Source organism: Typopeltis vanoorti, chromosome 21 (genome assembly GCF_054136105.1).
Source record: "Typopeltis vanoorti isolate ZY-2024b chromosome 21, IOZ_Tvanoo_1.0, whole genome shotgun sequence".
Taxonomy (NCBI): Eukaryota; Metazoa; Arthropoda; class Arachnida; order Uropygi; family Thelyphonidae; genus Typopeltis; species Typopeltis vanoorti.
This window is the reverse complement of record NC_143569.1, coordinates 103,966,478-103,984,811: the sequence shown is the minus strand read 5'-3', so window position 1 is coordinate 103,984,811 and position 18,334 is coordinate 103,966,478.

Below are 18,334 nucleotides of genomic sequence, written 5' to 3'. Positions count from 1 at the left end.
GGATTCGTGTTGTGATTGGAGGGACCCTTTAAACCAAATTCTTCCGGTGGAAGTGGCTTCATGGGTTTGGAATGTTTGGAATTTCCCTGTGGGCATATACATCAATGGATTCAGTTCTTGTGTTTTGGTTAATGTATGGAATTACGGGTTTTTTTTTTTTTGGTTTACGTATGAAATTATGTGTGATGGTAGAGATAAGGAATCGTGTCGTGATTGGTTGGACACTTTAAACCAAATGCTTCCGGTGGGCGTGGCTTCGAGTGTTTGGAATTTCCCTACGGGGATATGCGTCAATGGCTTCAGTTCTTGTGTTTTGGTTCACATATGGAATTATGTGTGATGGTAGAGATAAGGAATAATGTCGTGATTGGGGGACACTTCTGACCAGATCAAGATCAAGATAAGATAAGGAATTGTGACGTGAATGTTTGTTGTTATGAGATGTAGATAAATGACGTCGTTTATTAGTTGTAAATAAGTGACATTGTTGTTTTGAATGGAAAAGGGAGATATATTAGAGATAAGGTATCGTGCCATGATTGGTGGACACTTCTAACCAGATCAAGATCAAGATAAGACAGGGAATTGTGACGTGATTGTTTGTTGTTATTGAGTTTGGAATGATAATTTAATTTAATTATGTGCTATGTCACTCAAACACAGTTTTTTTAACTCATGATGGAGACATTCTTTCGAGGTTATCTGAATAATTTAATTATATGCTATGTAACTCAAACATACAGTTTTTTTTTTCTAATACAGATGGTTGTACTAATTTTCCAATACATTTTGGGATATTTCTTTACTGTTAATGGGTGGGAATTTTTAGAGTGTGTCTTGATGACAGGTGTGATTAGGTTTTCTGAATAGTTTAATTATAATGGTGTCCTTAATCACACACACACACACAGACGAACACACACACATACACATTAGACAGGAAAAGTTGCTAATGTATCCATGTTGGTACTTTAATATGTATCCTATGATTATTCTTATGAAAAAAAATATCCAGTATTAGAATTACGCTTACCAAAAAACATACGAACTGTGATTATTGTATTACATTTATCAATTGTTATGTTCAAGTTAAAAAAAACCTACATTTCTTTCCAGAATGGGAACATCTTGGTACTATCGAAGTTTTCTCAATATTCCAAATTGTTGAATAACATATATTCACAGAACACAAACACAAGTCTCAAAAGACAGTTAACTTTTTCATTATAGCGTACTGTGGTTAACATATATTCACACCACAAAACACACAAAACATAGGAGTTGAAAGATATTTCTGTAAATAACCAGAAAAGCTAGTGGACTAAATTTACTTTAGTATCCGATTGGTTCTCTGTATTAATTCTTTTCCACTGTTGCCCAAGCTTGGTGGGAAAGTCTATGTGCCGTTTTGCTTAGGGGTAAATGTTATTTCCGGTTTCAAATTCTGATTGCTGTTAGTGTATGGAATTCTGACAAGTGAAATTATTATTATTTTTTTTTTTCAAATTGATTGGTTATTTTCTGTATTTTACTTTTAAAGGTCATTTTCTAACAGAATAATTGTGCAAATTAATTCTGAATATTCTAAATTGTTGATTATTCACATATATTCACAGAACACAAACACAACTCTAAAAAGACAGGTCACTTTTTCATTATAGGTTACTTTGGCTAATATATAATCACACCACAAGACACACAAAACCTAGGAGTTGAAAGATGTTTCTGTAAATAACCAGAAAAGTTAGTGGACTACTTAATTTACATTACTATCCGATTGGTTCTCTGTATTAATTCTTTCGCACTATTGCCCAAACTTGGTGGGAAAATCTATGTGGCGTTTTGTTTAGGTTAAGTGTTATTTCTGGTTTCAAATTCCAATTGTTGTTACAGTATGGATTTCTGACAAGTGAAATTATTATTATTATTTTTTTTTTTTTCAAATTGAATGGTTATTTTCTGTATTTTACTTTTACAGGTCATATTCTAAAAGAATAACTGAGCATAATTAATAAATATATAAAGTGCATGTGAATTTATTTTCCAACACTGCATATTTTTCATTAAGTCTTATCTTAAATATAGTTCTCTTATCTGGTCGCCATTTGTTGTACGTAGGTGAGAAATCATGTGTTTTTGTCCGAACTCTTGGTTTCCGTTGGGAAATTACCAATATAACTATTAATTTTACCTTCGATTACTTGTGTTTTTAACCTATTGCTGTAAGTGGAATTTATTTATTTTATATATTTTTTTCTCTAGCATTCATAAATTTTAAGTAACTGATATGAGACGAACAAGGTTTTGAACTTTCTGCAGTTTTTCTACAGCAATCTTTTTAAGAGTTTTTGTAATGTGTCGTTGGTTTTAAATATCTAATGGCTCTGTAAAATAACCAAACTCTAACAGTATTGTGACTTTTCAGGTGAAATCTTGACCACTAAAATTCTAGCTATTAATTTAATACCGATTATTTCTTTTGCTTCCAAGATTTGACAGGAGTTTCTTGAAATATTTGAGGGCTTGCAAGAACAAATTAGACTTTTCATTCAATGAATCAAAAATAAAATTCTCTCGGTACTTTGTGGCATGAAATTTCACAAGGAAAAAAAAAGGTTATCTTCCTTCTTAAATTTGTATAACACATCTACGACACCCAATTTGTTCATTTAAATTTACACATTTTATTTGAACGAAATATTATTTACAAATTTTATTTACAAATTGTATTTACTGAATCTAACAATACAGAAAATAGATAAATTGAAAAATACATCAAAGATTCTTCCATGCTTGTGGAAATGCCATTGTATGGTTTTAACAATTTGACTCTCATTGGAAATTTAATTATTCATTTAGTGTTCGTTGGGAATTTATTACTGTAGTAAAATTAAGGGTTGCATATTTATATTTTCGAATCCAATACATATACTTCTGAGAATTATTAAAAGCACAGAATCTTTCGTTATATTTCCAAAAGCATTTAAAAGTACATGTTATGTTTTCACGTTTTGGGCATCCAGTTTCATTTAAATCAAGCACAGGCCTCCGTATTAACATCGCTAATGTTTTTGATTTTTCTCTTCCTTTGGCAAGTAATATATGATATTGCCATATTGATTCTATCATCCAATTTCTTAGTTTGTCCAAAGATAGTGAACCAATTTCACACATCAGCTGATGGTTATATTTTATTAACCAAGAATTCTATTTTTTAACTCTTTCAGGTAATTCTTTCCAACTACAAGGTGATTTTGTCACTGCATATCTTACACTAATTCCATCAGAAATACAAATGTCTTTAGGAAATAAATTTGAACTCTTATTCAAAAGAAATTGGCAGTCAATTGTAACAATGATAACTGAAAATTCGTATTTTTAACCCACTGTCGATTTTTTATTTATTGTTTTCCTTCATTCTTCTTGTTCTTCTTTTCTTCTTAGATGACTTCATATGGCACCACAAATAAATAATAATTATTATTATTATTTCACTGATTATTAGCGCTGAGCGTATACTTTATGGTAACTTTCGTGAGAAAGAATTACCTGAAAGAGATAAAAAACAGAATTCTTGGTTAATAAAATATAACCATCAGCTGAAGTAGGAAATTGGTTCACTATCTTTGGACAAACTAAGAAATTGGATAATAGAATCAATATGGAAATATCATATATTACTTGAAAAAGGAAGAGAAAAATCAAAATCATTAGCGATGTTTTTGATTTTTCTTGTTTTTGATTGATTCATCGAATTAAAAGTCGCATTTGTTCATGCAAGCCTGCAAATATTTAAAGAAACTCCTGTCAAATCTTGGAAGCAAAAGAAATAATTGGGCATTAAATTAATAGCTAGAATTTTATTGGTGAAGATTTCACCTGAAAAGTCACAATACTGTTAGAGTTTGGTTATTTTACAGAGCCATTAGATATTTAAAACCAACGACATGTTACAAAAACTCTTAAAAAGTTTGCTGTAGAAAAACTGCAGAGAGTTCAAAACCTTGTTCGTCTCATATCAGTTACTTAAAATTTACGAATGCTAAAGAAAAAATAAATAAAATAAATAAATTCCACTTACAGAAATAGGTTAAAAACAAGGAATCGAAGGTAAAATTAATAGTTATATTGGTAATTTCCCAACGGAAACCAAGAGTTTGAACCAAAACACATGATTTCTCGCCTACGTACAACAAATGGCTACCGGATAAGAGACCTATCTTTAAGATAAGACTTAATGAGAAATATGCAGTGTTGGAAAATAAATTCACATACACTTTATATATTTATTAATTCTGCTCAGTTATTCCGTTAGAATATGACCTGTAAAAGTAAAATACAGAAAACCATTCAATTTGAAAAAAAAAATCATCATAATAATAATAATAATAATTTCACTTGTCAGAATTCCATAATCTAACAACAATTGGAATTCTACTTAATATAAACAATATGGCACATAGATTTTCCCACCAGGTTTGAGCAACAGTGGGAAAGAATTAATACAGAGAACCAATTGGATAGTAATGTAAATTAAGTAGTCCACTAACTTTTCTGGTTATTTACAGAAATATCTTTCAACTCCTATGTTTTGTGTGTTTTGTAGTGTGAATATAGCCACAATAACCTATAATGAAAAAGTGACCTGTCTTTTCAGAGTCGTGTTTGTGTTCTGTGAATATATGTTAATAATCAACAATTTAGAATATTCGGAATTAATTTATTCAATTATTCTTTTAGTATATGACCTTTAAAAGTAAAATACAGAAAAGAACCAATCAATTTGAAAAAAAAAAATAATAATAATAATTTCACTTGTCAGAATTCCATACTCTAACAGCAATCAGATTTCGAAACCGGAAATAACACTTACCCTAAACAAAACGGTGCATAGACTTTCCCACCAAGCTTGGGCAACAGTGGGAAAGAATTAATACAGAGAACCAATCGGATTCTAAAGTAAATTAAGTAGTCCACTAGCTTTTCTGGTTATTTACAGAAATACCTTTCAACTCCTATGTTTTGTGTGTTTTGTGCTGTGAATATATGTTAGCCACAGTAACCTATAATGAAAAAGTAAGCTGTCTTTTGAGACATGTGTTTGTGTTCTGTGAATATTAGTTAATCAACAATTTGAATGTTCAGAAAACCTAGATGATACCAAGATATTCCCATTCTGGAAAGAAATGTAAGTTTTTTTTTAACTTGAACATAACAATTGGTAAATGTAATAGAATAATCACTGTTTGTATGTTTTGTGGTAAGCATAATTCTAATACTGAATAGTTTTTTTTCATAATAATAATAATAATAATAGGATACATATTAAAGTACCAACAGGGATACATTAGCTACTTTTCATGTCTAATGTGTATGTGTGTGTGTTCGTTTGTGTGTGTGTGTGATTAAGGACACCATTATAATTATAATATTCAGAACACCTAATCGCACCCGTCATCCCGACATAATCTAAGAATTCCCACGCATTAACAGTAAGGAAATAATCCAAAATGTATTGGAAAATTAGTACAACCATCTGTAGAAGAAAAAAAATAAACTGTATGTTTGAGTTACATAGCATATAATTAAATTATTCAGATAACCTCGAAAGACTGTCTCCATCATGAGTTAAAAAAACTGTATGTTTGAGTGATATAGCATATAATTAAATTAAATTATCATTCCAAACTCAATAACAACAAACATTCACATCAAAATTCCTTATCTTATCTTGATCTTGATCTGGTGAGAAGTGTCCACCAATCATGGCACGATTCCTTATCTCTAATATATCTACCTTTTCCTTTCAAAACAACAATGTCACTTATTTACAACTAACAAATGACGTGTCTTATCTACATCTCATAACAACAAACATTCACGTCTTAATTCCTTATCTTATCTTGATCTTGAGCTCGTCAGAAGTGTCCACCAATCACGACACGATTCCTTATCTCCACTATAACCCATAATTCCATACACAAACCAAAACACAAGAACTGAAGGCATTGACACATATCCCCACAGGGAAATTCCAAACATTCCAAACCCATGAAGCCACTCCCACCAGAAGCATTTGGTTTAAAGTGTCCCACCAATCACGACACGATTCCTCATCTCTACCATCACCCATAATTCCATACGCGAACCAAAACACAAGAACTGAAGCCATTGATACATACGACACATATGCGCACAGGGAAATTCCAAACATTCCAAACCCATGAAGCCATGCCCACCAGATGCATTTGGTTTAAAGTGTCCCACCAATCACAACATGAATCCTTATCTCTACCATCACCCATAATACCATACGCAAACCAAAAAAAATCCCCACAATTCCATACACCAAACAAAGCTACTTTATGACACTTTTAAATTTAAAACAGAAGTTAGAAATTAATACGAGTTAAGAGTTAAAATAATAATAATAATAATAATAATAATAATAATAATAATAATAATAATAATAATAATAATAATAATAATAATAATACCACTGTACTGTAATAATAAGTTACAGAAACTATTGTGTTCTTTCTTTTAATTCGAACAAACAAAACTTGAAAACAAACTCATACAAAACGTTTTGATAGGAAAGCAGCATTTATGAGGGAAGAAGTTAGGCTAACATTAATCGGAAGATGATGATGGAGATGGTGGTAGAAAGTATGGACCTGATTCTGGTAAATCAGGATTTGATTCTGCATCTGGAGGAGGACAGCTTACCAGTGAAGTTGGTTTCTTGAAAAGTTATCCAATGTTGTTTGCACAGCATTTTCCTTTTTATCATCTTATGAGGCCTTGTAGTAGGTTATGTTCTCATTAACTGCATGGTACACCTTTCTAAATGGCTGAATGTTAGGATCTTGCTCTTCCATCTTAGCAAATCCTGCTTCAATGAGAAAAGCTTCAACTAATTCTTTTGTTGTAAACTTTCTTGGCTCTAGATCTACTGATTCTTTGTGTTATTTTGTATCTCTTAGCTGGATCTCTATCTGCATAAGGTCTTCCCTGCTTAATTCTTGGGACTCTAATATGTCAATGGTATCATTTTCATTGATGTCCAATTGCAGTGCATTGCCTCTATCCTCCTCAGCTATTCTGGCTTCGGCGATGTCTTCTGTGAAGCCACCAAAATCTTTACAGATTTTAGGGAATCGTTTACTCCAAACATTTCTAATTGTTAATGCTTCAATTCATCCCAAGACTCAGGAATGTTTTTGATTGGATCATGGACGTTATAATTCTTTCAGAACTCATTATGGTCACCACATCATCTTCAGTAGCCCTGATGGCTTGCGTGAATTTAAGCCATATTATCTTACGTAATATGCCTTAAATGCAGAAATGACTCCCTAGTCTCCATTGACTGTAGTAACGATGTAGTGTTTGGTGGGAAAAGACGGCCTTTACATAAAGGTGAAGGTCATCTGCAGATGTTGGATGTCCAGGAGTATTGTCCAGCACAATCGAATTTTAAACGGAATTTCCTTTTACGAACAATAACGTCCCACATCAGGAATAAATCAGTTCAAGAACCAATCAGGAAGTATGAACCAGATCCTTAAATCTGAATTCCAAATTACAGGAAGAGCTGCTTTAATAACGTGGCGAAGCGCGGGTTTGTTAACATGCACGAAAGAAACTAGTTAGAGCATTTGTAGATATTTGTACAATTTGTAGAACTGCAGATATTATATTAATTTAATTATAAGTTATCCTTCTGAGGATCCTTAGGAGCCAGTTCTTAAGTACGGAACGCTGTAACATTCGGGTTGTCCGTAACCCGATGTCCTTAAATCCGAAATAAATGACGCAATTTTAGATAATTCGAAGACAGGTATCATAATACCGATTCTCAAAAGGGAGATAAAACGAGATGAGAAAAGTATAGACCATAGCATTGCTAAGTCAGAGCTATAAAATCTTCGCATGCACTATTCAAAATAGAACTCAAATTTTAATGAATGTGTCAATAGGAGAAGATCAAGCTCGTTCAGGCTGAAACCCGGCAGAAAGTACTTGGCATACAACTTACCTGTGTACTAGTGTTATTGACTTCAAACAAGCATGTAATTCCATTTAATCAACCAAATGATAAACTTCTTAACATCTCTGAAGCTCAATTCAGAATTTCAAACCTTTATTACGAATTATTATAAAGATACCAAAGCAACTGTAAAATTTAATAAAATACAAATAGAGAAATTCAGAGTCGAAGAAATATGCAAATCCATAGCTGAATATATGAATATATTGAAAATATTGAAAACTAACAAAATTTAAATAGCCTCAAACTAAAACTCTAAAAAACCCATTGTTTTACCTAAAGCAACATATGCAGCCGAAACTTGGACAGTCGGTCAGAAAGAAATAGAGAAAACCATATATGCATATATATATATATATATATATATATATACTGTATATATATATATATATATATATATATATATATATATATATATATATATATATATATATATATATATATATATGATGATTTGTTGTATTAACTCGGAATTGGGATTTGCTCATACTTTTATATACTGACTGAGATCCGAGAATTAGAACAAACAATTAAATTGATTGTGTGTGTGTGTGTGTGTGTGTGTGTGTGTGTGTGTGTGTGTGTGTGTGTGTGTGTGTGTGTGTGTGTGTGTGTGTGTGTGTGTGTGTGTGTGTGTGTGTGTGTGAGGAAATCGATCAATTATTACAGAAAAATAAGTTGACTACACTCTAAGTTCACAATTATTGAGCTTCAGAGAGATGACCGAAATAGATCCAGATTGCAAAGATTTGATCATATGGGACACAACCCATCATCTGGCGGTGAAGAAAGAAGAAGAAAAATCTTGCCATATCTTTAGGAGATGTTACTGTTGTATCATCAGGATGCGAGAGAGATGGAAACACAGAAAGACATAGGTCAAGAGTGACAACCTTGGATATGCACTAAGAGGCTCGACTTCCATTAATGAAATGTACAAGCTTAGCGAATTTTTCAGAACGCCAATAAAAACACTATAAAGAAACATTGATATATAAAAATATCTGTGTGTGTGTGTGTGTGTTGATATCCATGGATTCCATCATGGATGACATCCCGTGTCCTGTCCAAACCATCCCCTGGATATACCGAAAAATTTCACTCAGAACTCCCAAAATCACCCCATCCACACACACACACACACACACACACACACACACACACACACACACACACACACACACACACACACACACACATACACACATATACACTTCCCGCCGATACGAACCGGCTTACGTACGAAGTTTTCCATAACTAGCAAAAAACTTTAAGACATCCAGTAATGTGAGGTCATTCCCGATATCTATAAATAGTCCAACCCACGATGTCAGTCGCAAAGTGCCATCCACGTGTTCGAGCACATTTTCCCGCCAGCGACAGCGTGCCATATTCCGTACGCATGTGATTTTGTACTGATCGTGTTATGAAGGTGATTTTAATTATAAACGTTCCGTTTTATCCAGAAGCACAACAGTGGTCATCGTGAATCTGGTAGATTCATTACTCATGTGGCGGTTTTATTTATATCCGTCCTGTGTGCTGCTTGTATTGGTTACGTTGTCATCTGTGTTTCTGTACAATTCATGACAATATGGATGTTGTCTGCATGCGAAGGATTCGGTGTGCTCGGCCGCATATTTCCGCGAGCGACAGTACGAGATACGGAACTTCGCTAAAAGGAACGCTGGCAGATATCCTTCTCTGCAGCAGAGCTGAACCTCACATGACGTCACTTTGCATAACTCTCGTTTCATCCCCAATTTTGTCCGATTTTGGAAATGGATTAATTCCAAAACCAGTAACGAGGATAATCGGAAACTATAGTCCAAATAAATAATATAATATGACTATGTTACTACTTTTAATGAGATGTTACTTTTAATGAGATGGTTCAGCTTCTTGGCCTTTGCAAAGTTGCTGGATATCTATCTCAATAGTGGTCAACTTCAGTCGAAGATCGCCACGCACTCTAAGATGATTTCTGTATTTTGTTTTTATTTGAAGGAGCGATCAAAATCCTTTCTCACGAAGAGGTTGTAGAAAACTGCATAACGATTTTCAGTGCTTCTTCGTATAATTTGGGAAATTCACTTCTCATTGAAGGTGAGATCCGGAATGTAGCAAACCAAGATCAAAGTATTGCAATTTAAGCCCACTGTCACTTGAAAGCTCAATAACTCTTCTTTTTTCGTAAACGAAAGGTCGTTCTCGTGAGTGAAAGCCTGTAATGAATCGCAAATCCACAGAAATTTCTTGTAGAAGATATTCGGATTATATGTTTCAAAATTCTGTTTCAGAATTTGAGGTGGTCACAAACCCTTTCCAGAAACTCATAATCAACAAAAAGATCATTGTCCGTTAAAAGGAATTCCAATGTTGGAAAAAGTGCAAATTATCTCCCTTTTACATAATAATGCACAACACTGTTTTTTTTTCTTCTCGAATGTCTTTATTTTTGTCGTAGGCATCAAGAATAGTTAACGAATTTCCCTGAAGGGAGAGATTTACTTCATTTGATTTTTAAAAATGTCTAAAAGATAGGATAGTGTTGATAACCATGCTTCCTCAAAACAGAGTGATGCAAAATCAGAATTACATTCAAATAAAAACAAAAACACTTCCTGCATTAATTAGAATAAGCTTGTTAATAGTTTGCCCGTGGAAATCAGCCAATTTCAGAATGAAGTAAAAGTTGTATATATTCACTGTATATATCTATCGCACCTTATTCCTTAGCCTTTACTATTTTTTGGTTTAGTTTGTATAAAATAAAATAATAAATGCCCTTATCCTGTACTTTCAGAGCATCGAAATCCTCAGTTCTCTTGGGGGATATCTGGGACTCTGGATCGGCTTGTCGTTTGTGTCTTTCTACGATATATTTGTGGTGATTGTGGAAAAAATAGTATCGCATCAATCCAAGAAGGAGGAGGAGTGAAGAACACGTTATAATGTGATTCAAACTTTAATTGCAATGATTCGGTTCACTCCAAAAAAAGAAAGGAAAAAAAAATAATCATGCACTGAAATAATCAACAATCAATTGCTGATCACAGCATTACATTTCAGTTTTAATATAATCCCTTTTTTTGAATTTCTTACAATATACTTAAAGCAGAATCACTGGAAACAGAAATATGTTTCGAACGTTTATATTTTTAGTAAAAAAAAAATTAATGCGTCCATTAGAATACACCATATTTTACAACCCTACCTGACAGACTATTTTAGATCCTGGGTAGAAAGAATTGCTTTGTATCACCAGTCAAGTTGTTATTTGAAGAATATATTGCTTTGTCTGCTTACAAATTATAGTAATTAATAATAAATTATATACACAATATAAAATTGAATCCTACCCCAGTAACTTGCTTTACCGAGATTTTTTAAATATTTTTAATGTGCACATATATGTATGCGACTCCAAACGCATACCTATACATATATGTGTGCTCCAACACTATATACGTATATTATAACATAAATTGAAAGCCAATCGGCTATTTTTCTGGAATCCTTAATAATAATTAAGGGAATACAAATCCCTTTGTTCAACTGCTAGTAAGCAAAACTCTAAGATCGAGAACTGCGAATCTATGAGTTTCATATATACCGAAAAACTATCTGCGAATCCAAGTGTAAATGATCATTTGGTAGTACAACACCAAGGCACCTCAAAGCAAAGGTGGAGCAAGCTTCTATCCTTGATATTTTCTCATAATATAAAGACACAGCCCCTAGGGGATGTAATACTGTAATTACATTATGAGGAGATGTCACTACCCACTAGTGAGGTAGTGACCTCTTTAATTACATCGTAAGGGATGTAATTACAGTACTACATCCCCTAGGGGCTGTGTGTTTACATAATGAGAAAATATCAAGAATAGGAGCTTGCACCATCTTTGCTTCAGGTTGCCTTGGTGTTGTACTTGGTGTTGTATACAAGTGGTCATTTATACTTGGATTCGCCGATAGTTTTTCGGTATATATGAAACTCATAGATTCGCAGTTCTCGATCTTAGAGTTTTGCTTACTGGCAGTTGAACAACAAGGGATTTGTATCCCCTTAATCACTATATATGTATATTATACTTCAATGGTTGTGAATATATAGAGAAAATTAGTATCGATGGTGGACTAAATAATTTTTCTATTTTTGATTATTTTAAAAACTTTGGTATAATCTAGGAAACAGCCTCTAAAGACCTAACCGAATTTTTTTCAACTTAGTGAATGTTAAAAAAATAAAAACTTTTGAGACATCTCGATTAACCTCGCTACCTCCACTACTATATGATCAAATCTCTATATACATAAATAAAAATAAAGTGTGGTAGAAATAAGGCAGTATTTTCGTCTTGCAAAAACATAAGCACTCTGGTTATATCTAAGTGTACCACTGTGTGTAAGCGCCAATATCCTCAAGTGTGTTCCACCGAACTTCCTTCTTTAAATTACTAATACGTCGTATATTACTGTATGGCATCTTACTCGTAGATAATGTCGGATATTTTTTTCAGTTCTCGGGTTTATATTATTAGTTTGTTCAGAAGAAGAATTATATTAATGGAGTGTGTTTAATCAGAAGTTCTTAAGATAAATGACGTCAGTAATACAGAGAGTAAAGTCAGTAATCCGGTGTGATTTGTTTATTGAAGGGGATTTCGTAATTGTGTTGATTTAGGCATAATTCACATGTGCAGGACGATTGCATTGCTGGTGAAAACACGCCAACTAGAAGCTAGTTGTATTTATTCTTCCCATGGGTTAACTCTAAAAAATCTAACTAAATAATAAAGATCGATGTTTAGTAAATCTGTGTAAAAAGAAATAATCCCCATATCACATCAATGCGTTAACTGCTTTTAATGAATTATTTTCGAGTGAAACTTCTTTTGATGTGACTTTAGTATATGTGAAGATAAGAGGCTTAAAACTCAAAATATAGTTCTGTCTGTCCCTAGTTGTTTCTTTTTATTGAATATTTCTAGACAACTTGTGTAAACTTCCAGTTGTTAATCATAAACATATAACATACACAGATTTGAAAAAGACAATTGGTTTTACGTATAATAGGTGAATTGAAAATTTCGCATGAACAAATTTGTACGCTACTTAATACAGCTAAAAGTCTGAATATGTAGATCTTTACAGAGGTTGAGCATTGGTATACTTCCAATATTAATCTTCAGGAGAATAGTGAACATTACTCAAGCAACCAGGCCTTGTTACTTTGTGAGATGCAACCCAAAATATCATAGCACAGAATTGCTACCGTTAACTAAGAGGAAAAGAAAGACCTCCAAAGAGATATCTTGTCAGTTCTAGGAGAAAAGGCATAAAGAGCTATGTATCATCAAGAATAAATGAACTAACACACCAGATGATACTAACAGGCCAATAAAGTCGTTCGCAAGTGAACAACTTCAAGAACTTCAGAGCTGTCAGGAGCTAATTGTCGTTTCTGTTTCTAATTCCAGCATATATCCTCGCTGGCTCAGAACGTACTTCCCTCTGTACAGATGGAAGTTTTGTAAAAGGTTCACAGCAAACTGAAGATACAGCTGAAAATAGAGATTATTGGCGGATGTTGTCACAAGCGGTGACAACATCCGCTGTTAATCTGCTCAAGTTCAGATTGTTTTGACATCCGATATTGCTAAATCAGTAGAAACTCAATCAAATAACCTAGAATGGGCATATGGAGATAGCCAAATATTAGATTATTGTACTATATCATCTGAATTATTACTTCTTTTCAAGTTATGCAAAGTATTATATAAAGTATTGAACCTGTTGTCTCTCTCTCTCTCTAATTATCTGAAAGGCTCATTGAGTTTGGGACCATCCAGTGTCACGAAGGTTCCCGGATTAATTCCGATCAAATCTCTCTCTCTCTCTCTCTCTTTCTCTAGAATACCATAGAGAGAGAGAGAGAGAGAGAGAGAGAGAGAGAGAGAGAGATCCATCTATCCTGGACCGATGTCTAAGGCGCAGTTGTGGACAATAGTGCAACAGACAGGCTAGAATTACCTAGAGCACCCAAAAGCATCTGAGGAGTCAATGGCTCGCAGAGTAAATATTGTTATTCTCGTTAGAGAAGGACCGAGATGCTATTAGGATGACACGTTCTACATTAAATAAAATGTTTAGTTTCGTATGAATAAATACAGTATATTGAAAATGATATTGATGAAAATGTCCTAAAAGTTTCTGTGGTTATTTGCTGTGATTATTCAGGGAAAACAAGTTCTTCATTCATTTTCGTTGAATGAAGAAAGAACTTTTTGCTGTTAAATTTAGTTCTTCGGGTTTATTCACACTGTTACAGTCTCAGACTTCTCGGTCTCTTTCTTTAGTATTTCATTAATATAATGGTATTTTAAAATAATGTGTTGGATGATAATATTATGCCACCAAAAATGCGATCCCAAGAGTTCCAACTAATCCGGCAAAGCTGCAGTCCTAGCAATATTTTTTTAGAAAAGCCAACCCAATCCAAAGCTCGACTAAGTTCGTGCCATATAATTAATGTTAACAAATGTTAACAAACGCTCAAGGCCAAACTATATTTAGATCTTGTTCTTGAAAAGCAATGATTTATAATTTAAGACTCACTACAGATTTTATAGCTGCGGTAAACGAAACTAACGCACCGAAGGCTCAGGCATTACAGGATCAATGAAAATTCACTGAAAAACAATTCCTCGCAAGAGGTTGATCGAATGCAATTCATCGAACGACAATTCATAGAAAAAGCAATTCGCTGAATAAACAATTCATCGACTGACAATTTGCCGAATGGCAATTCGTCGAAAAGGAAATTCATCGAACGACAGTTCGTCGAAAATGCAATTCATCGGGGAAAAAAATTCACCAAAAATGTTTCGATGAATTCTTTCATAATTCATGGAAAAGTATTTTTCTTCTAAATTACTGTTTAAAAGTAACATACCTAACGTTGTAGAGGATTCAAACAACATACGGAAGTGGCCAATGAACTAAATAATTATTTTCTTGCATTTTATCTAACATTTTATGTAATTGTATGTATCTGCTTCATTGTGCACATAGCGATTTACCTCTACAGAACAAATTTCGTTCTACCAAATTTCGTCATAATAGCACTGGATAGACTGAATATTCAGATGTATATTACAACTGCAATATACATCTTCACTCAAAAATTTCATTAAATTTCATCCAGCCAGATTGGAATTACTAATATAATTTCGAAACCTCTTTACAGCTTCTTGAACTGACAATTTCTGCGAATTATGCTATGTCAGTGAGTTACTGTAATACATAATTTCCACATGTTGTTTCTTTGTGGCTGCGAATATCGCTCGTGTAGTTCAGTCGGTATAAATGAAGCTCTTTAATTAGAAAGACCTGTGTTGCAATCTCAAGTAGAATATGGGGCAATAGTGACCAGATCAACATAAGATAAGGATTCATGATGTGATTGGCTAATAAGATCATTGACATAATCGTCTGTGATTCCGTGCATGACATCAGGAGTTTGAAATTTACTTGGGGAAATGTGTCATTGGTGTCATGTTGTGTGTTTTGGTTTGAGTATGGAATTACGGGTGATGGTTATAGATAAGATAGCATTTGTTATAATCAGTGACGTCATGGTGTGTGATTCGGTCAGTGACGTCATAAGTATGGAATGTTTGGAAATTCCCTACTTATGTGAGACATAAACCCATTAGAAGAAAGTTTAAACGCAATCAAATCAAAGTCCCAACATTTTACACACTTTTCAATGTGACGTGGCAGATATGTTATCCCATGAAAAAGAGAATGGCTGCGTGTGTTTCCTTCTTCTATGCATTGATTCTTTTCCTGATTTGTGTGAGTTCGAACACTGAATAAGAAATCAGCAGACGCTGTTGTTAATGCCGAGTCCATTTTTAAAGAATAAGTGTCATGTTACATAAACACAGATCAAGTAAAGGTGTTCTGCAACCATAAAGTTCGTGCATTATTTAAGAACCATAATATTCATTTCTATACAACCAGGAGCGAAAAGCACCCATTCCAGAAAGATTTATGAGAACATTGACAACGAAGATCTACAAATGGATGACTTCTATTAAAAGTAAAAGTTATACGAAAGTATTGCCGACCCTTGTACATACTTATAACCTCACGCTAAATCATACGATCGGTATGGCGCCTTTGGATGTTAAAGTTCACAAAGAGGATAATGTCTGGAAATATTTCTACGTAACCCATGAGGAACCTACCAAACCACAATTTTACTTAGGCGATAGTGTGGTTTTAAGCGATGATAATCACAAATTTATAAAAGGGTTTTTGGGGTAACCCGACATGAGATTTGTTCACTATTACACCCTGTAATATAAAGAGTTCGCGGTTGCGCCGACCGCGAACTCTTTAGTGGAGGGAACTTTGTATGAACCCAAACTACAAAAGGCTGATATAACCAATGAATGTCCTGAAGACATGTATCTAATCGAAAGAGTACTTAAGCAGCGCAAACAGAAAGGTAAGCCTAAGTGTTTTGTTAAGTGCGTCGGTTATCCCTCATCGTATAATCCTTGAGTTCGTAGCAAAGTTGATTTACTTTACCGTACCCAGTAATGCAAGTATGAAAATGTTTCCGCCTAACACTCTAAGAAATTTAAAGTGAGATTACCACACCAGATCAGACTTAAAGTAAATGGGAAGTTGCTCTTGCCGAAGTTCATATTCCGGGAGAATTTAATAACATCGATTCCGGCTACGATGAGTTTCATTGATATATGGAGTAGGAGGATAAGACAATATCATCGACAACAACAACATCACAGGAAATAATGTTTTTGAAAAGTGTAAAGAAGTATTTTACAAAGTGTACAAGATTCCCCATGGCAGTTACAATTCAACCTCTGAAATTCTTCAAGGAGTGTTTGAAGAGATTTCTCTGATTACTGAAAAAAAGAACCCAAACAACACCATTTCCCTGACTGTCCCAAAATATTATAACCTGGTGTTTCCCAAGGAGGCCACGTGGTTGGAGATGCTACTGGGTTTCAATCAGATCGGTGTAACAATGAAAGGTACAATCACAGTGAAACATCCAGTTGATCAGTTGATATAAAGAGGGGTGTAGCCGCATATTTTGTATATTCTGATTTAATCCAAGGGCAGATAGTTGGTGATACGTGTGCACCACTGTTACGAGTTGTTCAGTGCCTCACCATATGTTTCTTCGTTTATGCTCACCCTGATTTTTTTTCTGTTATGAAAACGAACATTTCATTCAAAAATTGTTCTGACAGTGGCGAATTGTTTCACTTTCGTGGCGGCAAGACAATAGTTAAATTACACTTCTGACAAGGGAAAGCTGACTGATCATGTGAGGTGTTACACACTACAAGCAAGTGAGGGCACAAATATATACGGGGCCCCAATACAATGTGGTTACGGATTAGGTATCATTATCAGAAAAGCCTTCTCCTTTTTGTCCTGCAATCCATTTCATCCACGTTTGAAACCTGTAGCTCAAAATTTGTCGGCCATCAAGCCTTAAAAGCTGGTCAGCAAATGATTGGAGATGTATTGGAAGGGGATATCAGGATATCACGCCTTTATAAACAGGGCATCAGCAGCTGGGAAAACCATTGCCAATAGAACTCAGAGCCGATTACGTCAGCGAGATCAAAGAAGCAAGAAGAAGAAATCGAATATTAAAAAGTGCAAGCGTGATGACATCTTTTTCTGAGGATATTGTGTCAGATTTATATCTTTTTTCCCACCCTCACATCAACTTGTGTGTGGAAAGAAGTTCTTCTGTCATATACCAACCAATATCCAGTAGAATGGAGGTCCATGGAATTTTGCATACCAGTTACATCTGAAGAATACTTTGTATTAGGAAAATTATACCACGGCATACGTGCGCATCACTGACATTGATGGTAAAACTATTGAAGATTCATCAGTTGGTGTTTTGAAAAATTTTCTCCATTCCGTGTTCAGTCAAATTGACTTTTTCCTCCAAAATTCAAAGACAAACTATTGAATGTGGCATCAGACACGTATCCTTATAGGGCTTATGTTGAAATCCTGCTAAATTATGACAGAGAGGCTAAAACAGTCCACTTACAAGCGAGCTCTTTATTAAAGATGACGTGGTTAATGTTAATGATATGTTTACCAAAAGTGAATGTGGGATGCGTAGATGATAAACTCGAATTAACCAATCGAAAAGTGTCAAGATGCTTTGGCAAATATACGCTGAGATCACACATCAAAACCAGT